Raw genomic sequence first — 25058 nt, forward strand, 5'->3', positions numbered from 1 at the left:
ACTGACCGCCCTGGGTGCGGGAGGCAGGGGTGGGCGGACAGAGCGCTTGGCATGGACTCCCATGGGGCAGGGGCTTTGACGGGAAGATTGAGGCGTGATCGGGATTGGGGTGGGCGGGACACAATCAACACATAGGCAAAGTCAGAATTAGGGTCACGCGGGGTCAAGAGTTTTTGGTTGTGTTCCCCTAGAGATGCCAAGAGATGCCCTGCTTGGCAACCTGCGTGAACAAGCTGTAACCTAGCAACAGTGGGCGGGCGCCCGGCCAGGCCCCACCCCAGCACCCCTGGTTTGCATACGAAGCTTGCACCAGGCACAGCCCCTACCCTCAAGATTCCTGCATATGAATCTTGACACTGGAAAGGCTTTTCTCCCAAACCCTCAATTTGCATATGTGACTTTCGCTGGACCGGGCTCTGCCTCCGATCACTCAATTTGCATGTCACCGTGGAAATGGCGGTTTAGCATAGAAAGCTAGAGTAGTAACCACGTGTGAGACACACGTTTTAAAATTAATTCTATATGTTTATGCCTTACGTATTTTTGATTAGTGAGAAACTTTATGCCTACTGCTTCCCTGATAGGGTACTAGCCTTTTAATGAAATTTAATTTCTTCATTTTTAATAATGAGAGTGTAATACCTGCGCACCATTTCAGAATAGTGGTTAGAAGAGTTAGAGAGAAATTACATATATTCGATATATAAACCTGATATATAATATATAACATAAAATATATTTTTAAAATATATAAAAATATAGTTGTGCTAAAAGAAGAATTTACCAAGTAGTGGGGATAGTACTGCATGCAGTCCATGGCACTCTGTTATTTCTTTTTTTTTAATATTATGCAATAAAATCACCCTCTTTTGGAGCCCAGTTCTACGAATTTAGCACATGTACATATGTGTGTATCCACCACCACATTCAGGATATGGAACAGCTCCAGCAACCCAGGAAAGTCCCTGGTCTGCTGGCCCCGTTTAAGTGCTTGATTTTTGCTAAAATAACGTTTGTTACGTAGAGTCCTGTGTGGGGAGTTGGATGGTGAGCCAAGATTCAACAAAGACCACAAGGGAAAGTGAAGTAGAGAAGTTTATTACTGTACTCACAGGTCCTGGATGAGGTACACAGCACACCTGGAGGGCCACACAGGAGGTCAAGGCAGGGTACAGGCAGAGGGCAAGCAGCAGGACCTGCAGCTTATGCCTTTATTAGGGTCCATAGGTGATGTGTTTCTGAGGTTCCCTGGATAAGGCCAGACTGGCAATTCAAAACCATAAAAAGAGCAGGGTTTTCATAAGCTCTGTTGGAGTCCTATCTAAGGGACCCACAAGGGGAAGGAGCTGGGAGGCGGAAGAGACTGTTTTATCACCAGGGGCTTTGGGGAACTCATATCAGTTACACTTTCTTGTGACTTAGCTGGCTGCCATCCAGGGCATGCCCTTGAGGTTAGGTTTCAGTCCACCCAAGGCCCCTGCAGGCCCCTTAGCCATACAAAAAGAATGCAGAGGCTGCAATATTATGGAGTAGTTTAACTAAACTCTCAACAGTTGTCAAACTCTTTCTTCAGACCTAACCCTTGACAACCACTGCTCTGTTCTCCATCTCTAAGAACTGCCTTTCCCATATGTCTTGCAAGTGGATTCATAAAGTGTGTCAGCTATTGAGGTTGGCTCCTATCACTAAACATACTGCTTTTGAGGTTCATCTAGATTGTTATGTGTATCAGTAGTTATGTTCTATTGTTGAGTAGTATTCCATTGTGTGCATGTACCACAGTTTGTTTACCCGTTGGCCTATTGTAGGACATTTTGGTTGTTTCCAGGTTTTGCAAATTTTTAATAAAGCTGATATGAACACTCATGGATAAGTTTTTGTATGAACTTAAATTTTCATTTCTCTTAGGTAAATACCCAGGAGCTGGACTGCTGGGTCATATGAAAAGGTTCCTCAGGTCTCTTCCCAATTAGCCTCATCCTCATCCCCTAGGGGCAACCACTGTTCTTATTTTTTCCACCACATATTACTTTTGTCTGTTTTAGAACTTCAAATAATGGAATCATACATGTAAATACTTTCAATGAAGCCTCTTTTGAGATCCACTATGTTGGGCGTGCGCATCAATGATTCATTCCTTTTTATCACCTAGTCTTATTTAGCTATATTGGTAAACTACACATGATTTATACGTTCAACAGTTGATGGACATCTGGCCTGTTTTCAGTTCTTTATTATTATGAAAGAAGCTGCTATAAGCATCTGTGTTCATGTTACTGTGTACACTTATCTTTTCATTTTCCTTGGGTAATTCCTAAAAGTGAAAGTGTTTGTGTAATAGGTTAGGTGTATATCTAGCTTTATGAAAAACTGATAAAGATACTAGAGGGGAAGATGGCGGAAGAGTAAGACACGGAGATCACCTTCCTCCCCACAGATACACCAGAAATACATCTACACGTGGAACAGCTCCGACAGAACACTTACTGAAGGCTGGCAGAAGACCTCAGACCTCCCAAAAGGCAAGAAACCCCCCACGTACCTGGGTAGGGCAAAATAAAAAAGAATAAACAGAGACAAAAGAATAGGGACGGCACCTGCACCACTGGGAGGGAGCCGTGGAGGAAAGGTTTCCTAGAAGCCCCTTCGCGGGCAGAGGCTGCGGGTGGCGGGGAGGGAAGCTTCAGAGCCGCGGAGGTGAGCGCAGCCACAGGGGTGCGGAGGGCAAAGCGGAGAGATTCCCGCACAGAGGATCGGTGCTGACCGGCACTCACCAGCCCGAGAGGCTTGTCTGCTCACCCGCCGGGGCGGGCGGGGCTGCGAGCTGAGGCTCGGGCTTCGGTCGGAGCACAGGCAGAGGACTGGGGTTGGCGGCGTGAACACAGCCTGCAGGGGGTTAGCGCGCCACGGCTAGCCGGGAGGGAGTCCAGGGAAAAGTCTGGACCTGCCGAAGAGGCAAGAGACTTTTTCTTACCTCTCTGTTTCCTGGTGCGCGAGGAGAGGGGATTAAGAGCGCTGCTTTAAGGAGCTCCAGAGACGGGACCAAGCCGCGGCTAAAAGCGCGGACCCCAGAGACAGGCATGAGACGCCAAGGCTGCTGCTGCAGCCACCAAGAAGCCTGTGTGCGAGCACGGGTCACTATCCGCACCCCCATTCCAGGTAGCCTGTGCAGCCCGCCACTGCCAGGGTCCTGGGATCCAGGGACAACTTACCCGGGAGAACGCACGGCGCGCCTCAGGCTGGTGCAACGTCACACCGGCCTCCGCCGCCGCAGGCTCGCCCCGCACTCCGTGCCCCGCCCTCCCCGCCCCGGCCTGAGTGAGCCAGAGCCCCCGAAGCAGCGGCTCCCTTAACCCCGTCCTGTCTGAGCAAAGAACAGACGCCCTCCAGCGACCTACATGCAGAGGCGGGGCCATATCCAAAGCTGAGCCCCGGGAGCTGTGCGAACAAAGAAGAGAAAGGGAAATCTCTCCCAGCAGCCTCAGGAGCAGCAGATTAAAGCTCCACAATCAACTTGATGTACCTGCATCTGTGGAATACCTGAATAGACAACGAATCATCCCAAATTGAGGAGGTGGACTTTGAGAGCAAGATTTATGATTTTTTCCCCTTTTCCTCTTTTTGTGAGTGTGTATGTGTATGCTTCTGCGTGAGATTTTGTCTGTATAGCTTTGCTTTCCCCATTTGTCCTAGGGTTCTATCCATCCGTTTTCTGTTTTTGCTTTTCTTTAAAAAAATTTTTTTTCTTAATAATCATTTTTTATTTTAATAACTTTAATTTATTTTATCTTACTTTATTTTATTTTATCTTCTTTCTTTCCTTCTTTCTTTCTTTCTTTCCTTCCTACCCTCCTTCCTTACTTCCTTCCTCCACCCTACCCCTCCCTCCCTCCCTTCTTTCTTTCTTTCCTTTCTTCCTTCCTTCCTTTCTTTCTTTCTTTTTCCTTTCTTTCTTTTTCTTTCTTTCTTTCTTTCTTTCTTTCTTCCTTCCTTCCTTCCTTTTTTTCCTTCTTTTTCCTTCCTTCCTTCCGTCCTTTCTTTCTTTCTTTCTTTCTGCTTTTTCTCCCTTTTATTCTGAGCCGTGTGGATGAAAGGCTCTTGGTGCTGCAGCCAGGAGTCAGTGCTCTGCCTCTGAGGTGGGAGAGCCAACTTCAGGACACTGGTCCACAAGAGACCTCCCAGCTCCACATAATATCAAATGGCGAAAATCTCCCAGAGATCTCCATCTCAACACCAGCAAACAGCTTCACTCAACGACCAGCAAGCTACAGTGCTGGACACACTATGCCAAACAACTAGCAAGACAGGAACACAACCCCACCCATTAGCAGAGGGGCTGCCTAAAATCATAATAAGGCCACAGACACGCCAAAACACACCACCAGACGTGGACCTGCCCACCAGAAAGACAAGATCCAGCCTCATCCACCAGCACACAGGCACTAGTCCCCTCCACCAGGAAGCCTACACAGCCCACTGAACCAACTTTAGCCACTGGGGACAGACACCAAAAACAACGGGAACTACAAACCTGCAGCCTGCAAAAAGGAGACCCCAAACACAGTAAGATAAGCAAAATGAGAAGACAGAAAAACACACAGCAGATGAAGGAGCAAGATAAAAACCCACCAGACCTAACAAATGAAGAGGAAATAGGCAGTCTACCTGAAAAAGAATTCAGAATAATGATAGTAAAGATGATCCAAAATCTTGGAAGTAGAATAGACAAAATGCAAGAAACGTTTAACAAGGACCTAGAAGAACTAAAGATGAAACAAGCAACGATGAACAACACAATAAATGAAATTAAAAATACTCTAGATGGGATCAATAGCAGAATAACTGAGGCAGAAGAACAGATAAGTGACCTGGAAGATAAAATAGTGGGAATAACTACTGCAGAGCAGAATACAGAAAAAAGAATGAAAAGAACTGAGAACAGTCTCAGAGACCTCTGGGACAACATTAAACACACCAACATTCGAATTATAGGGGTTCCAGAAGAAGAAGAGAAAAAGAAAGGGGCTGAGAAAATATTTGAAGAGATTATAGTTGAAAACTTCCCTAATATGGGAAAGGAAATAGTTAATCAAGTCCAGGAAGCACAGAGAGTCCCATACAGGATAAGTCCTAGGAGAAATATGCCAAGACATATATTAATCAAACTGTCAAAATTAAATACAAAGAAAACATATTAAAAGCAGCAAGGGAAAACCAACAAATAACACACAAGGGAATCCCCATAAGGTTAACAGCTGATCTTTCAGCAGAAACTCTGCAAACCAGAAGGGAGTGGCAGGACATATTTAAAGTGATGAAGGAGAAAAACCTGCAACCAAGATTACTCTACCCAGCAAGGATCTCATTCAGATTTGATGGAGAAATTAAAACCTTTACAGACAAGCAAAAGCTGAGAGAGTTCAGCAACACCAAACCACCAATACAACAAATGCTAAAGGAACTTCTCTAGGCAAGAAACACAAGAGAAGGAAAAGACCTATAATAACAAACCCAAAACAATTAAGAAAATGGGAATAGGAACATACATATCGATAATTACCTTAAATGTAAATGGACTAAATGCTCCCACCAAAAGACGCAGATTGGCTGAATGGATACAAAAACAAGACCCATATATTTGCTGTCTACAAGAGACCCACTTCAGACCTAGAGACACATACAGACTGAAAGTAAGGGGATGGGAAAAGATATTCCATGCAACTGGAAACCAAAAGAAAGCTGGAGTAGCAATTCTCATATCAGACAAAATAGACTTTAAAATAAAGACTATTAGAAGAGACAAAGAAGGACACTACATAATGATCAAGGGATTGATCCAAGAAGAGGATATAACAATTGTAAATATTTATGCACCCAACATAGGAGCACTTCAATACATAAGGCAAATACTAACAGCCATAAAACGGGAAATCGACAGTAACACATTCATAGTAGGGGAATTTAACACCCCACTTTCACCAATGGACAGATCATCCAAAATGAAAATAAATAAGGAAAAACAAGCTTTAAATGATACATTAAACAAAATAGACTTAATTGATATTTATAGGACATTCCATCTGAAAACAACAGAATAGACATTTTTCTCAAGTGCTCGTGGAACATTCTCTAGGATAGATCATATCTTGGGTCGAAAATCAAGCCTTGGTAAATTTAAGAAAATTGAAATTGTTTCAAGTATCTTTTCCGACCACAACGCTATGAGACTAGATATCAATTACAGGAAAAGATCTGTAAAAATTACAAACACATGGAGACTAAACAATACACTACTTAATAACGAAGTGATCACTGAAGAAATCAAAGAGGAAATCAAAAAATACCTAGAAACAAATGACAATGGACACACGACAACCCAAAACCTATGGGATGCAGCAAAAGCAGTTCTAAGAGGGAAGTTTATAGCAATACAATCCTACCTTAAGAAACAGGAAACATCTCGAATAAACAACCTAACCTTGCACCTAAAGCAATTAGAGAAAGAAGAACAAAAAACCCCAAAGTTAGCAGAAGGAAAGAAATCATAAAAATCAGATCAGAAATAAATGAAAAAGAAATGAAGGAAACGATAGCAAAGATCAATAAAACTAAAAGCTGGTTCTTTGAGAAGATAAACAAAATTGATAAACCATTAGTCAGATTCATCAAGAAAAAAAGGGAGAAGACTCAAATCAATAGAACTAGAAATGAAAAAGGAGAAGTAACAACTGACACTGCAGAAATACAAAAGATCATGAGAAATTACTACAAGCAACTCTATGACAATAAAATGGACAACCTGGAAGAAATGGACAAATTCTTAGAAATGCACAGCCTGCCAAGACTGAATCAGGAAGAAATAGAAAATATAAACAGACCAATCACAAGCACTGAAATTGAAACTGTGATTAAAAATCTTCAAACAAACAAAAGCCCAGGACCAGATGGCTTCACAGGCGAATTCTATCAAACGTTTAGAGAAGAGCTAACACCTATACTTCTCAAACTCTTCCAAAATATAGCAGAGGGAGGAACACTTCCAAACTCCTTCTACGAGGCCACAACCACTCTGATACCAAAACTAGACAAAGATGTCACAAAGAAAGAAAACAACAGGCCAATATCACTGATGAACATAGATGCAAAAATCCTCAATAAAATACTAGCAAACAGAATCCAACAGCACATTAAAAGGATCATACACCATGATCAAGTGGGGTTTATTCCAGGAATGCAAGGATTCTTCAATATATGCAAATCAATCAATGTGATACACCATATTAACAAACTGAAGGAGGAAAACCATATGATCATCTCAATAGATGCAGAGAAAGCTTTCAACAAAATTCAACACCCATTTATGATAAAAACCCTCCAGAAAGTAGGCATAGAGGGAACTTTCCTCAACACAATAAAGGCCATATATGACAAACCCACAGCCAACATCGTCCTCAATACTGAAAAACTGAAAGCATTTCCACTAAGATAAGGAACAAGACAAGGTTGCCCACTCTCACCACTCTTATCCAACATAGTTTTGGAAGTTTTAGCCACAGCAATCAGAGAAGAAAAGGAAATAAAAGGAATCTAAATCAGAAAAGAAGAAGTAAAGCTGTCACTGTTTGCAGATGACATGACACTATACATAGAGAATCCTAAAGATGCTACCAGAAAACCACTAGAGCTAATCAATGAATTTGGTAAAGTAGCAGGATACAAAATTAATGCACAGAAATCTCTGGCATTCCTATACACTAATGATGAAAAATCTGAAATTGAAATCAAGAAAACACTCTCATTTACCACTGCAACAAAAAGAATAAAATATCTAGGAATAAACCTACCTAAGGAGACAAAAGACCTGTATGCAGAAAATTATCACACTGATGAAAGAAATTAAAGATGATACAAATAGATGGAGGGAAATACCATGTTCTTGAATTGGAAGAATCAACATTGTGAAAATGACTCTACTCCCCAAAGCAATCTACAGATTCAATGCAATCCCTATCAAACTACCAATGGCATTTTTCATAGAACTAGAACAAAAAATTTCACAATTTGTATGGAAACACAAAAGACCCCGAATAGCCAAAGCAATCTTGAGAACGAAAAATGAAGCTGGAGGAATCAGGCTCCCTGACTTCAGACTATACTACAAAGATACAGTAATCAAGACAGTATGGTACTGGCACAAAAACAGAAATATAGATCAATGGAAGAGGATAGAAAGCCCAGAGATAAATCCATGCACATATGGTCACCTTATCTTTGATAAAGGAGGCAGGAATGTACACTGGAGAAAGGACAGCCTCTTCAATAAGTGGTGCTGGGAAAACTGGACAGGTACATGTAAAAGTATGAGATTAGATCACTCCCTAACACCACACATAAAAATAAGCTCAAAATGGATTAAAGATCTAAATGTAAGGCCAGAAACGATCAAACTCTTAGAGTAAAACATAGGCAGAACACTCTATGATATAAATCAGCAAGATCCTTTTTGACCCACCCCCCAGAGAATTGGAAATAAAAACAAAAATAAACAAATGGGACCTAATGAAACTTCAAGCTTTTGCACAGCAAAGGAAACCATAAACAAGACCAAAAGACAACCCTCAGAATTGGAGAAAATGTTTTCAAATGAAGCAACTGACAAAGGATTAATCTACAAAATTTACAAGCAGCTCATGCAGCTCAATAACAACAAAAAAAAAACAAACAGCGCAATTCAAAAATGGGTAGAAGACCTAAATAGACATTTCTCCAAAGAAGATATACAGATTGCCAACAAACACATGAAAGAATGCTCGACATCATTAATCATTAGAGAAATGCAAATCAAAACTACAATGAGGTATCATCTCACACCAGTCAGAATGGCCATCATCAAAAAATCTAGAAACAATAAATGCTGCAGAGGGTGTGGAGAAAAGGGAACCCTCTTGCACTGCTGGTGGGAATGTGAATTGGTACGGCCACTATGGAGAACAGTATGGAGGTTCCTTAAAAAACTACAAATAGAACTACCATATGACCCAGCAATCCCACTACTGGGCATATACCCTGAGAAAACCATAATTGAAAAAGAGTCATGTACCACAATGTTCATTGAAGCTCTATTTACAATAGCCCGGAGATGGAAACAACCTAAGTGTCCATCATCGGATGAATGGATAAAGAAGATGTGACACATATATACAATGGAATATTACTCAGCCATAAAAAAACCGAAATTGAGCTATTTGTAATGAGGTTAATGGACCTAGAGTCTGTCATACAGAGTGAAGTAAGTCAGAAAGAGAAAGACAAATACCGTATGCTAACACATATATATGGAATTTAAGGGAAAAAGTGTCATGAAGAACCTAGGGGTAAGACAGGAATAAAGACACAGACCTACTAGAGAATGGACTTGAGGATATGGGGAGGGGGAAGGGTGAGCTGTGACAAAGTGAGAGAGTGGCATGGACATATATACATTACCAAACATAAGGTAGATAGCTAGTGGGAAGCAGCCGCATAGCATAGGGAGATCAGCTCGGTGCTTTGTGACCAGCTAGAAGGGTGGGATAGGGAGGGTGGGAGGGAGGGAGACGCGAGAGGGAAGAGATATGGGAACATATGTATGACTGATTCACTTTGTTATAGAGCAGAAACTAACACACCATTGTAAAGCAATTATACTCCAATAAAGATGCAAAAAAAAGCCTGATAAGCTATTTTCCAAAGTGTTTGTACCATTTTACACTCTCACTATGTATGAGGGTTCCGGTCATTCATTTATTCTTGCCAAAATTTGATGTTGTCAGCTGGTTAGTTTCAGCCATTCTGGTGGATGTACAGTGATATCTCATGGTGGCTTTAATTTGCAATTACCTAACGACTAACGATGTTGAGCATATTTTCAATTTGCCAATAGAGAGATATTAAAATCTCCAACATAATTGTAATTTTTCTCATATCTAAATAACTATCCCAGTTTTCTTAGGCCTTCTGTTTGTATGGTACATATTTATACTTTTACTTTCAGTCTTTCTTTGTCCTCATATTTAGAAAGCGTCTCTTTTTAAATTTTTATTTTATTGTGATAACCCTTAAAATGAGATCTATCCTCAATACATTTTTACTGTACAATATATTATCATTGATTATAGATACAATGTTATACAGCAGATCTTGAACTAATTCATCTTGCTTATCTGAAACAATGCCCATTGATTAGTAACTCTCCATATCCCCCTCCCCTTAGTACTTGGCAACTACCATTGCACTCTTTGATTCTACAAATTTGACTACGTTAGATACCTTGTATAAGTGTAATCATGCCATATTTGTCTTTCTGACTGTCTTATTTCACTTAGCATAATGTCCACAAGCTTCATCTGTATTGTTAAGGAGCATTTCTTATAGCCAGCATATAGTCATGTGTTGCTTTTATACACAGTATGATCATCATATTAGTCTGCTATGTTGCCAGAGCTGAAAGTAAGTCCTATCAATATTTTAAAGATGTTGGAACCATGTTTTAGTTGGAATTCAGTTTCAAAATACTCTTTGCTCCTCTTTCCTTGGTGGCCTTTGCATAATAGGTTTCCACATGCTCATGTATTGGGAATGAGAACTCAGCATCTAATTCCCCATTCCACTTCTTGCTCCAGATATATTTCTTTTATATGTACAATGATTTATGGAATTTAAAAATCTTAATTAAACTCTTTAATGTTTAAAAAAATTAACAGTGTTTCTCCAGGCCTACTTAGGATTCCAGAGCCAAAGATAGAGATGAGGGTTCTTTGTAAAAGGCCAAGAATTTGCTTCCTTTTTTAGCAACTTTCTCAAGGTTTTCAGACCATCAGATTGGTACTGTCATATGTAAAGGCTTGGACTATCAGTCTTTCTGCTGAATACTCACTGAGTAGGGTAGATGGTCACATCTTATATTTTCCCATCTCTATCTTCTCTGATCATGTTTACTTAACGTTACAGACTATTTTTACTCAGGGATTTTCCTCAGCCCCTAATTTATATTTAACATTTTTTAGTTAATACTTTTCTTTATCATCATTTTAGACATTTTATAATGAGGAACTAATAATCTATACACATACAAACAACTTCCTAGTTTCTATTTTATAAAAAAAGATTTTCACACACAGCAATACAAACTCAAGTAATATTTGTATGGGACCCTTGAACTGGAGGTGAGTTCTTGGATATTCTTTGTGTATATGTTCCCTCTACAGGTAATGGTTTGACTTCATCGGCTGCAGTACTACAACATTAGGCTATAGACAAGAATATTGCATTACATATCAAACCTACCTTATAGTACATTAAGTGGATGGGATTAAGGCAGGCAGAAAAGTACATTATTTCCCTTTTTTTGTCACTACAATATTAATTCATTTTTAATATAAATTTATTTATTTTTGGCTGCATTGGGTCTTAGTTGCTGTGTGCGGGCTTTCTCTAGTTGCTGCGAGCGGGGGTTACTCTTCGTTGTGGTGGCCTCTCATTGCGGAGCACGGGCTCTAGGCACATGGGCTTCAGTAGTTGTGGCGTGTGGGCTCAGTAGTTGTGGCTCATGGGCTCTAGAGTGCAGGCTCAGTAGTTGTGGCGCACGGGCTTAGTTGCTCCGTGGCATGTGGGATCTTCCCGGACCAGGGCTCGAACCCGTGGCCCCTGCATTGGCAGGCGGATCCTTAACCAGTGCGCCACTAGGGAAGTCACTACAATATTCTTAACTGACCTCATTTTTCTAGTGAAAGCCAAAACCATAAACTAGTTCAATGCATAATACCTACTTAGGCTCTGTTGGCCCTTCAGATGATCAGTTAAAATGATGCATTTTGCATAACTGTGAGAAATAGTCTTTCTTTTTGCTTTTTCTTCTTATCTTTCCTTTTTTCTCTCTGGGTATGGATCTCTCTCTCTCTCTCTCTTTCTCTCTCTCTCTCTCTCTCTCTCTCTCTCTCTCTCTCACACACACACACACACACACACACACACACACACACACACACAAAAGAGACAAAGAGTGGACTCTGTTTATAGACAATGAGGGTCTTTTAGAAGTTTGAGGCTAGTGATTCTGAATCCCAGTGCCATTGTGAGCTAGATGCGGGCAAGTGAGGAAACACGGCACCAAATGGCTATTCTAGGACAATTTCTGAGATGCACAGGCTTGCATTTTCGATCAGTGCTGAGTTGTCTCTATTTGGCAGTTGTGCTGGAAGCAGTCCCAGAATTTTCAGGTGAGTTGATACTTTCTGATGCTCTCTTTTCTTTTGGTACTAGGATAGTCTCCATCCCTACCCACCACACGTTTAGTTATTACTGTTACTAGTTATTACATTTAGTTATTTTGGTATTACTCATTACTGTTGTGGAATGAGTATAGAAAACATCTGTGAGTTGATACATCCTAATATCATCTGATCAGCACCAGTGAAGAGGAAGGGAGCTGCACTGAGCCAAAGTATTCTTAGAGCACAGAGAATGAAGCTGATTTTGGAGTGAAATGTAAGGGAGAATAAGAAAATTGATGTGAGAAGATAGAAGATGAGATTTTCCTCATTATAAACCCAAGAGATGCACTTGAAAAAAACTCCACTTTCCCAAGCATTTCTTGCTGTTCTGCGGACATGAGAGTCTTGCGTTTATATGCAGAAGGAAATTGTATGCTGTCAGGGAACTGCTAAAGCAACAAAAGGAAGTCAAGAATAACTGGCCTATGAAGTCTTCTGAGAGAGATACCAGATACCTCTTTTCTGCAGAGGTCTGAATATTATTTGGCTTTTGTGAATGTTTCAGAGTTAGGCTTCTTCCTGTTGATACTGAAACTATCCCCAGAGCCCAGGTTATAGAAAAATTACTTCAGAGAAAGAAATGGGTTCAAGATTAAATACTTTCCTGGAGAACAGAAAAATGGAGTCTTCACCAGCAGAGCAAAGTAGATCCTTAACACAATTACCTTAATGATTTAGGCCAGATGTCTTGTCAGCGGGAGACAGACTGTATCAGATTTGGAGGATTTTATGCCTATATTAACAAAATTCACTACAAATATATCTTTCCATTTGGTTTATGTAGCCACAGCTCTTGACAGCCCTTCCCTCTGCTTCCCTCCAGAGGACTCTTGGGGACATTACATAAAGTGACACTGGTGAACATCAGCCCTGGCCTAAGTGTCAGGAAAATGTATTCTTTCCTTGCTATGTAGATAGGGAAACTGTGGTTGACTCTGGGGACAAGTAAGTGGAAAAGCCAAATCCACTCTTTTAAACAATATGATGATTTGTATTATTCACAGCATCACTAGAGCTTGTGAGATAACTAAATTGTTAACTGTTCTTCAGTTTATTCTGAAGCAAGATGGTGGCTCATGATTTAATGTTGGAAACTTACTGTTACTGTTATTTAGTTGAGTCAAGAGTTTAAATGCCACATTTAATGCTACTATCTTTTTAAATTTGTTTCATTTTTGAGGATTGTATTTTTGTTGTCGTTGAAAGTATAATAAGGTTCTTGTTCCAACTCTAGAAAATACGATCATAACTCAAAGCCACTAGGATCCAGAGCCAAACTCATACTCTTATTATTACCTTTTCGTAGAAGAGTAACTTCAGACAGAGAGAGATTAAGTAATTGAGGGAGAAAGGAAAGAGGAGGTCAGTGCTCAAGATCTAGTACCAAGTAGCAGATGTGAGGAGGGGGCATCAGGGTATAAATAAGAGATGAGTTGAGGGTTCTGCACCTGAGAAGTTCAGAAATTGGTCAAGAGGTAGAGAGCACAAAGGATGGAGGGTACCAGTTCACCAAAGAGGATGTGAGGAATTGAAAGCTTCTGTCTCTTCTGACTGGGGAGTTGTTTACATTTTGCAAGGGCAGGATTGTTAGATTCCATGCCTGTGTGGGATTCCACCTTCTCCCCTCAGGCCCTCCCTGTTGGGTAGGTCATAGATGAACTATTTTCCATATTTTCTCAGTAAAAGGCTACATTGTACTCTGGAACAGATTTTAGGTAGGGTATGAGATTCTGTGAACTTGTATACCTTTCCCATTAAGTCATAGGCTGATACCTTTCCTATTAGATCATATATCAGAATTGGCTTTAATGACAAGTGATTCTAAGATCCCTACATTACATGATCTGATCCTCATCAGAGTATATATGTTCTGGTCATTTGAATGGGTATAGGTGTGTAGAGTGTAACAGGAAATTAAAATAAGCTAAATGTACCAATAAAAGTTGAAGATGAGTGGTTGTGCATGAATCCAAGAGCAGAAGGCAACAGTGTAAAGTCAAAAGCCTAGATTTGAGTTCTAGCTCCATAACATATTTTTTTATTTCTTATCAATTTCACCTGTTGATTCTCTCTGTATTCTGAAAGTATTTCTCATACTAGTCCTTCTTGTAATATATGTGATTTTCTGTAATGATGACTTATCTTTGCTGCTTATGTTGGTTTAATCTGTAATCATCTTCTTTCCTTACCTTCTCTCCCTAATCCATTTACTTCTTAGTTTCTTAACTTTCTTATTTGCTCCATTTTTAATTTGTGCATTCTCATGTGCATGTCTTTCATCAGCTCAGGAACGTTTTTCTTCCAGCTTTAAATTTGTTTATTTCTTCTGCTTGTTCAATAGTAGGCTATTCCTCAAAAAACATCAAATATCAACATATTAGCTTACCATTGTCTGCAAAAGGTTATCTAGTTCATCTTTATCAACAATTTGATCTTATACACCAATGCATTGTTCTTGAATTATTTAAGACTCATTTTTTTCATCCATAAAGTAGATATTATACCAACCTTATTTTATGAATCTCCTTTCCACCCAACTTTGTTCTCTCCTTGTGATGTCCTACTACTATTGTAAACAGGACTCTTTTGTGGAAAAAAAAAAACTCAGAAAGTTTATTCTGTATTTTTTAGATTATTATTATTATTATTTTGCGGTATGCGGGCCTCTCACTGCTGTGGCCTCTCCCGCCACGGAGCACAGGCTCCAGATGCGCAGGCCCAGCAGCCACGGCCCACGGGCCCAGCCACTCCGCAGCACGCAGGATCCTCCTGGACCAGGGCACGAACCCGCGCCCCCCGCATCGGCAGGCGGACTCTCAACCACTGTGCCACCAGGGAAGCCCGTGTAGATTACTTTGTAAGATATGCTCTTTTTCTGAGTTAACTAGCTGCTCTTCCTTTCTCTTGTTCTTCATTAATTTTTAACTTAAACTTCACATTAGTTGCTTTTTTCTTTGTTCAATTTCAGGAAATATTGAGATTTGTCCTGATTGTCTTTAGCTAGAGTGAGTTAACTACCTTTAGTTCTGCTCTATGTCTGCTTGCATCTTAGTCTACTCTACTTTTGATATCTACAGTGATATTTTAGCTTGACTAGAATTCTAACAGTTTTCAGTTCACATTACTCTACACTACTGATATGACTGCTTTATCCTGGACAAAAGTCCAGGACCGAATGTCTTCACTGGAGAATTCTACCAAACATACAAAGAATTTACACCCATCCTTCTCAAACTATTCCAAAAAAATGGAAGAGTAGGGCACACTCCCAAATTCATTCTATGAAGCCACCATCATCCTGATACCAAAATCAGACAAAGACATTACCAAATAAGAAAATTACAGACAAATATCTTTGATGAATATAGATGCAAAAATCCTCAACAAAGTATTAGCAAACTGAATCCAAGGAGATATATAAGGATCATACAACATGATCAAGTTGGATTCATTCCATGGTCACAAGGATGGTTCAACATATAGAAATCAAATGGTGTGATACACCACATTAACAAAAGAGAAGACAAAAGCCACACGATCAACTCAATAGACCCAGAAAAAGCATTTGACAAAATTCAACATCCATTCATGATAAAAAAAAACTCTCACCAAAGTGGGTATAGAGGGAACATATCTCAACATAACAAAAGGCATTTATGACAACCCCACATAATACTCCATGGGGAAAAGCTGAAAGCCTTCCTGCTAAATTCAGGAATAAGACAAGGATGCCCACTCTCACCACTTCTATTCAACATAGCATTTGAAGCCTTAGACAAGCAATCAGACAAGAAGAAGAAATTAAAGTTATCCAAATTGGAAGGGAAGAAGTAAAAATGTCATTATTTGCAAATAACATGATACTGCATATAGAGAACCCTAAAGTATCCACACAAAAACTGTTAGAACTAATAAATGAATTCAACAAGGTAGCAGGATACAAGATTAATGTACAAAAATCTCTTGCATTTCTTTAATAATGAAATAGAAATAAAAAGTAAAAAAACAATTTCATTTAAAAACACGTACAGGGCTTCCCTGGTGGCACAGTGGTTGAGTCTGCCTGCCAATGCAGGGGACACGGGTTCATGCCCCGGTCCGGGAAGATCCCACATGCTGCGGGGTAGCTGGGCCTGTGAGCCATGGCTGCTGAGCCTGCGCGTCCGGAGCCTGTGCTCCGCAACGGGAGAGGCCACAACAGTGAGAGGCCGCGTACCGCAAAAAAAACAAAAACAAAAAAAACAAAACAAAAAAACACATACAAGAAAATAAAATACTTAAGAATAAACCTAACCAAGGCGGTGAAAGACCTTTACACTGAGAAAGTATAAAACATTGATAAAGGAAATTGAAGATGATTCAAAGAAATGGAAATATCTCACTTGGGGTTGGGAAAACTGCTGCCACTCACACACAAAAAATGGGGCTTCTGTTAGTAAATAAAGGGAGAAATAAATACTGTGTATTTCATTAAAAGTGTCTGATGCAGGCTGATAAGACTTGAGACCATGGAATAGTATCCTGGGTTTCAAAATAGAAGAAAAGAGTAACTGCCAGAAACTACATTGTACTCTATTTTGTTCAGACTCATCTGATATTGTTTCCAGCACCTTAAGAAGTTTATTGTCAAACTAGACAGGATTCATAAGAGATTTCCACGTATGGTGAGGAGTTTGAAAACCATTTAGAAAGAAGAAAAGTTGAGAAAATTTGGTTTGTGATCCAAGAAAGTCCAAGGAAATCACTGTGCTTAAACATCTAAGGAAGCATCACGGGAAAGCGGGTTCAGTCCTGTTCTATGTAACTCCACGTAAGAGAAGTAGGATCATTAAATAGAAGTTGCAGCAGGCAGGCCAGGGTTTCAGTCAACATGCGAAAACACTTTAACAGAACTATCCAACAACCATGTTTCAAATTCCCTGTTACTAAAAGGTGTTTAAGCAGATGCCAGAGGACCAATTGCTGGGATTCTGTAAAAGATATTCAGGGACTGTGTGGCGGGCTAGCCAAGATGAAATTGGAGGTGCTTCACCCTACACAAAATCGTTTGGGAGTTATACAGTATTTTGCTCCATTGTCTATATCTCTAAAGTTCCCTCAGGCTACCTAAAGAAAGTCCTGAAGAACCATACAGCTCATGCCTGTGAAGGAGAGAAACTGGGAATCACTTGCCCACAAAAGACATCTATCAGCATCCTTTCTGCTTTTTATGGTCGTAAAGTTCCTGGTGAAAACTTTTGTCCAACTCTAACTGGTAAGACCAGTGAAAATGCCACCTGTGTGTCAGTCACAGCTAGACAGGTAAGATCCAACTTCTCAGAAAGCAAGGGCCCCAGTAACTTTGCATTCAAAAGGAAACCTATCTAATTTTATTTGAGAAAATAGTAGATTAGATATGTAATTACCAGGGAAATGTGAGTAAAATGGAAAAGAAAGAAATTAATCATAGATGGCTTGACTACACCATTTAGATTAGAAGAGTTTTGATTTTAGTTACATAATCTTAATTTGACCATTTCCCTTCCTCTCTCATATAATAATAGCTGACATTTTTTGAGTACTAACTATGTGCTAGGCATGTTGTTTGGCACAGTACATGAGTTCTCTCCTTTAATACACATAACCACGTGAAGTAGGAAATATCTTTAACTATCATTTTATAGATGAGGAAACTGACGATCAGATAGGTGAACTGATTCTCCCAAGGTTACACAGCTATTCAGTGATAGAGGTTATTGGTGACCTAGATAGAGCTGGATTAAGGTATCTATCATTTAGGAAGCTTCCTAGGAGCGCAGTATCTAATAGAAGCTAAAATATACCTGGAATCAATTGAGAACATTATAGTTCTCCCTAGAGGCTAATATATAAGCAGCTTCCTGACTGACATCATTTAATCCTTATCTGCTTGAGAGAATACACTCTCCATCTTTACTTTCTTGGTAGCAATTCACTTAATCTTATTCCTGCCACCACTAACTCCACTGAAGTCACTATTAATCCTCATGAAGTTACCTTTGATGGATACTTTTATGTTTTAATCTAATGTGACTTCTTGGTGTCACTTGACATAGTCTACCATTCCACCTTTCTTTAAACACTCAGTTCCTTTGGTTCTCATGATACCATGCTCTCTTGTTTTTTTTCTCACCTTTAAGTGCTGCCTCTCTCATTCCCATTTTAACTAACCACAATAATTGTTCGGCTACCTGGTGTTTTTAACCATTTCCAGAACCAGAGAGTATTCAACTTGTCCATATATTAAAAGCTTTCATTTCTGTATAAATTAGATCTGAAAATAGCCTTTTGCTTAACTTGTGCCAGGAATTCGTATCTCTATTTAACATACAAAGAAATACAATTTCACAGAGGCAATTTGTTGATAATCACATAACAAGTAAGTAACAGAGCTGTAATTCAAGGCCTTAGTGTTTATGTCTAATCCATAACTATATATACATTCTCTTCTAAGAGTTCAGTAAATAGAATGTCTAGATGTCAGGGGAAAAAGAAACATTTTATTGGAAAGTTAAAGAATTTAACTTTTTTAAATTTTGTAAAATTCATTAGTGGAAATAACACATTGATGTGAACTTTTATTCAGTAATTTCTCTCTCTTTCCCTTCCTCACAAGAAACTCCTGGATGAGTGCAAGGACCAACGCTGGTGTCAGATATCTGTGAATAGTCAAATGTTTGGACAAGATCCATGTCCTGGCACATACAAGTATCTTGTAGTATCTTATAAATGTAGACCAGGCAAGTTTCACAGCGGTATTTAAAATCAAGAGGGAATTTACCAAAAAGGATGGGACCTACATAGTTTGTGGGCTCATTTCTAAGTGCAATTTCTGTTTTCATGCTTAGCAATTTAAAAAGCACTGCATAATACCTTAAGCTGTATAACCCAGAAACACAAAATACTTCTTGGTGACAGAGGCTTACTTCTATTCTATAATTAAAGAAAGATTTGAAATTTACCTAAAAGTAAGAGCTTTAACCCTCCTCTTATTTAAAAATTTTTCATGGAATCCCAAATTTGGGTTGTAATCCTTCTGATAGCCGATTTCTACAAGTTCAGATGACTCTATTATATATTTCTCCTCATTTTAAGGAGGCTTAAACTATCAATGCTTCAAAACAGTTTAAAAATATAAATGTTGGAATGTAATACTGAATTTGAAAGGGAATCTAAAGTATCAACCTTGTTTCCTAGTGAACTACCGAATAAAGACAGTATGTGAGAATGGGACGCTGAGGCTTCGGTGCAGAAATAAATCTGTCTTGACAATTTTCTCTGCAAATTATGGCAAATTCATGGAAGGAAAACAAGAATGTGATGTAATGAATAAAAATGGACCTGTCATAGGTATGTTGGAAATAGAAGACACACAAATCTACAACAGACTTTTCCAAATTCTCTGTTCAACATTAGTGACTTACTGAACTTTAAATAATGGACTAATATATTCCAGATCACTATGATATCCAACATATAAGCAATGTTATGAGACTAGCATTGAATATATAACATGTACATTCTCAGCTGGTTCAAAACTATATTATGAGCAAGAGTATAATCTTGATCAGCTAGTTCAGGGCCACAGAAATGTTGGTTTTGAAAGCTATGCCTTATATGTTTTGCAGAGACAGTGTGGGTGTAAGACAATGCTTAGTTTTAAAATGTGCAAACTCAGTAGCCTCTGCCTACTCCAATTTATTCTGAAGTGTATGCCATAGAAAAAATTAACATTCTTAAGAATTTAATTGGAAAGCCCAGTTACATTGACATTCTCAGTTAATAATGCAACATTGTATCACATTATTGCTGAAGTGTGCTGAAACTTTAGTATCAATAAATAGGCTCTGTGTGCAATTTCCAGTGCCATAATTTCTGTCTTTGGCCTATACTGCTCTCATTTTCAGTGATGCTGCTCTGTGATTATTGTTGCATTGTGTTGCTTCCTGGTATATTCATGGTTCTGTAGAAGGCATGTTTCTTGAATGCTTCAGGTCAAAAAGCTTTGAATAACCTTTGTTGATTTGCATAAACCTTGGCATAGTTCAGGGCAAAATCTTCATAAACCTATTCCCTATTACACAGGATTATGCACAGGATTATTTAGTTTACCTCTGGTCCAGCGATTCTCAATCAGAGGTGATTTTAACCTCTTTCCCAAAGACACTGTGTCTGGAAACATGTTTGGTTCTCACAACTGGGGGCAGTTGTTACTGACATCTAGTGGGTAGAGGTCAAGGATGCTGTTAAACATTGTACAATGCACAAGACAGCCCCCTACAACTAAGAATTATCCAGCCCTAAAAGTCAATAGTCCCAAGGTTGAGAAACTCTGCTCTAGTGATAGAGCATAAGATACCTCTGACCTGGCTCCCTCATCTACACTTCGATTCCTTCTTCCGTAAGAGACAGAAGAAAATTAATATTTAAAAATGTTAGCCATAAGCATTTTCCAAGTCACTAGTCAGTACTAATATCTTTAATTGCTAAATACATATAGATACTGAAAATCTAAAATAATACACTGCAAACTCTATATTCAGAGCAGTAAAAAGAATTTGAGCTGGTAGGAGCTTGGAGAAAATTAGAATCTTTAAAACCCTTGGCAAACAAAAATTGTATTGCATGTTTTCAAGTACAAAAATCACAAGAGTTTCTTTCATGCATTTCGGAGGAGAGAAAACCTAAGACTAGGCACTATTTGATATTTTCCAAGAACCTGGGAGGTCCTATGGTTTTGCTTCCTAGGGAAGATAAGCCAAGATGCTGGCTTCTCTCTAAGCCAAAAGACAATTCTGGACCTGGTGTTGTGTTAAAGCCTGGCAGTATGATGTGACAGAGAAAAAAAAGCAAGATTACTCTTTCCATCCAAGAATAATGTGCATTTGTTGCTGTTGCCCAGCATCTATTTTCCCGTCCTACCAACATCCTGAATTTCCTATTAGGAAATTATTAACATCGACTATAGTCTAATGGGACAATACTATTCACTAGTCAAGGAGTGGGCATGTTAGCCAAGTCAGGCCAATCCAGTAGATATTCTTTCCATGATCATTTGTATCTCAAGTAAAGTGACAAAGAGGATAACAGTATCCAGATTCATTTACCCCAGTGGTGATATCCTGAATAGACTGTTTTGACTGCAAGACCATCCTTTTAGTTCTGTTTCCTTGAGACCTCAAAATATTTTGCATTTAAAAGAAAAAAAAAACACTCTCAAGCCTGCATTGCAGAAATACCTATTCTTGTTCTCCTATGCATTCTACGTCTTTTTTTCTTCCCAACTCTCAAATTATTTGTTTGTTTGAATCCTAACCAACAGAGTGCTTAGCTCCTGATGCTCTACAAAGAGTCTTGAGACAGTGCCAAAAGAGAGAAAACTGTACATTGTTTGCAGATACAGCTACTTTTGGTGAACCTTGTTTCCCAGGAGTGAAGAAACAGCTGCAAGTTTCCTACATATGTGGTAAGAAAAACAGGGTATCTCTATCACTTAATAAATTACTGTGAGAAAGCTACAGTATTATAAGTTATATTTTACAATTACAATAATAGCTAAAATCTGTATAGCACTTTTCAGCTTAGAATTTTTTTGACATCCATGTTTCTCACTTGATCATTACAATAATCCTGTGAGGTAGGTATGTATTATTCCCATTCTATAGAAAAGCAAACAGAGGTTCAGAAGGAAGAAGTAACATGTTCAAGGTTATACAGTTATTAAGTGACTTTGATTCCATACCTGTGAGATACTCAGGAGAAAATTATAAGTAAGCAGGTATATATATGCATATGGATCTGACGGTGAGGCCAGTACTGAAGGTATTAGGAGATGTATCTTTTGGGGATGCTTAGGTACAAGCGGTAGAGGTCAACGTAAGCTGACTGAGCAGAAAAAGAGTTTATTAAAAGGGCAGTGGGTGTCTCAAAGCAGTTATTGAGAAGGATGTATAACCTGGCTCAGCTATACACCAAAGAAAAATGCCCCAAACTGTACTTTGGAACTTTCTGGTAAGAAGAATGCTTATTCCACTAAACAGCTGCTGTCACCAAAGAGAGGAAACTTATGTCTCTAGCTTCCAAGTCAACCTGGCATAGACACGTCTGACTGGGGGAGCCTAGGTCATGTTACAAATCCCTAGTTGCAAGGGAGACTGGGAAAGTCAGTATCTAGAATTTTCATCTCCTATGACAGGAGGTAGATTTTTCTCTGCACAAAAACCCATAATGTGAGTTAATATTGCAGTCATAGATAGGGGTTAAGGCTTTGAGTAGCCAAAGCGGTTAACATAGCTATCACTCATATATCTTAAAATATGCTTACATTCTCCTTAAAAGGCTAATGATATTTATCCTACTAATATTTATAGAACGGGGAAACAATAAGGCGATCTAGCATGATAACTGCTGTGTATAGTTTGAAGAGAAGAGGGGCTAGAACAAAGGCCAAAGGAATATTAGCCTTAAGATACGTGCAGAGAAAAAGAGGTTTCAAAGGGGTCTAAGAAGAGATAAGTGAAGTATGAAGAAGATGAGAAGAATGTGATGTGAAAGCATAAAGGGTGACTGATGGAAAGGAAGAAGTAATCAACTGTGCCTATAATGTTAAGAGGGACAGTGAGATGAAAACTTAGAGATAGCTCTAAGGGGATGTGAGATCAGAGAAATTTTTATTTTTGATTTAAAATATGTCAACATTTTTCTAAACTGAGAGGAAGGAGCCATTCCATACATCAAAACAATGGCCTCATCTTCTTTGGTTTTTGGCAAATCCTCATTTTGAAATTGCTTCAGTCCAAACTCTTCACTACTTTCCAGTTCAAGAGTCCTTAGTACTTAGTGTACACTCCTTACTTCTGTGCTTTGAAATTTCATTAGTACATTTATTTCTTCCTCTGTTCTGTGACAATGCCTAGACTATTACCTGATTCAATGCTTAGAATTTATTCCATGGAAATAAATAGGTATGTTAATGCTGTCATTTAAAATTCAGGTTTAACACTAATTTAGTCTCTCACAATATATTATTTTTTTAATGAATGTCTGCCAAATATAAACTTTCTATCCATCCCCACTATATGAACAGTAGCTGCAATTCCCATGCCAAATTTTCTACTCCTTGATGTTTTGCATTTCAGTGCCTATAAAGTTGCTGCAACAAATGGACCATAGCTCACTGGACCCATTTACACTGTCTGATTATATATATGGTAAGTATCTGAAGACATTCTGCATAGTAGGACTGCCTACAAGTGAATGATTAGAAATGGAATAGCTAAATAGTTTTATTTAATACAAAATTTTCTTTTCTTTATCCTTTCCCCCCTTAAAAAACTTGGATCCAAACTGATCTCTTGCAGAATGGCTTCCTATAAAATATCTCTTCCATTCTGACACAGTCATGGGAATTTAATCTAGTCTAGAGTCTTAAGTGCAAAAATAAAGCCTTGTAAAAATAGAATTTAATATTTGAAATGGTACTTTATTGTCTAACTATTGGAAATCTTGCCTAGAATGTCTGACAGTGGAGAGCTTCTTCCATACAGTAGATCCCTTCCATACAAACAATCTCTGGGACTCAGATGTTATATCATAATTAGATATTTAAATTATAGAGTTAAATTATAGAGTTAATATATAATAGCAGAGTCTAAGGTGATTAGTCCAAACTTCATTAATATTTGACTCATTCTCAAATGGCAAACTTCCTCCAAAAAGTTTTCTTTTATTTCATTTTTTGCAGATTTTTGGAGGTATAATTTACATACCATAAAATTCACCCATATTAAGCACACAATTAGTGATTTTTAATATAGGCACAGAGTTGTGTAACCATTACCACGGTCGCATTTTAGAACATTTTATTACCCCTAAAAGAAATCCTGTACCCAGTAGCAGCTTATATTGGATTCCCAAGAGACCTATTGACTCAAAAATAGTTAAGAATACTGATATATTAGCAGTCCAATGCAGTTTTCAAATGATGTCAAACGCCATAGACCCTTCTGGTGAAAGTATATGTAGAAGGGTGAATTTTTGAGCAGGTCCCTTATAGATGCTCCTAGATGACTCTGTCACTCCAACATACCCAAAGCCGGCCAACAAACTGGGGAGACAGGATAGGTTACCACTCCCTTGAGACACATTTCCCATAGGGTTGACTCACGTCCTATATGGTTGTCAGGAAAAGAAGCATCCCTGCTCCATCTTATACAAATTACTCTCACAAACATGCATGCATCTTCATTCCTTGAGATCTCTGGCACGTGGATGACAATTTTCTTTTCTGTAGTAATGAGTGAAGTGTTCTGTTTGTGACTATTAGATCAATATTATTAATTGTGTTGAGTTTTCACATCCCTCCTTTACTCCTGTAAGTTTTTAAAAAATATTTATTTATTTATTTTTATATTTATTTTTGGCCATGTTGGGTCTTCATTTCTGTGCGAGGGCTTTCTCTAGTTGCGGTGAGCAGGGGCCACTCTTCATTGCAGTGCGCAGGCCTCTCACTATTGCGGCCTCTCTTGTTGTGGAGCACAGGCTCCAGATGCACAGGCTCAGTAGTTGCGGCCACGGGCCTAGTTGCTCCGTGGCATGTGGGATCTTCCCGGAGCAGGGCTCGAACCCGTGTCCCCTGCATTGGCAGGCAGATCCTCAACCACTGCGCCACCAGGGAAGCCCCCTGTATTCCTATTTTTAAATGTTAGTCAGATCCCCTGATCACACCTC

The sequence above is a fragment of the Aethalodelphis obliquidens genome, unplaced genomic scaffold (assembly GCF_003676395.1).
Source record: "Aethalodelphis obliquidens isolate GAN/ISIS:26980383/991018 unplaced genomic scaffold, ASM367639v1 scaffold136, whole genome shotgun sequence".
Lineage (NCBI taxonomy): Eukaryota > Metazoa > Chordata > Mammalia > Artiodactyla > Delphinidae > Aethalodelphis > Aethalodelphis obliquidens.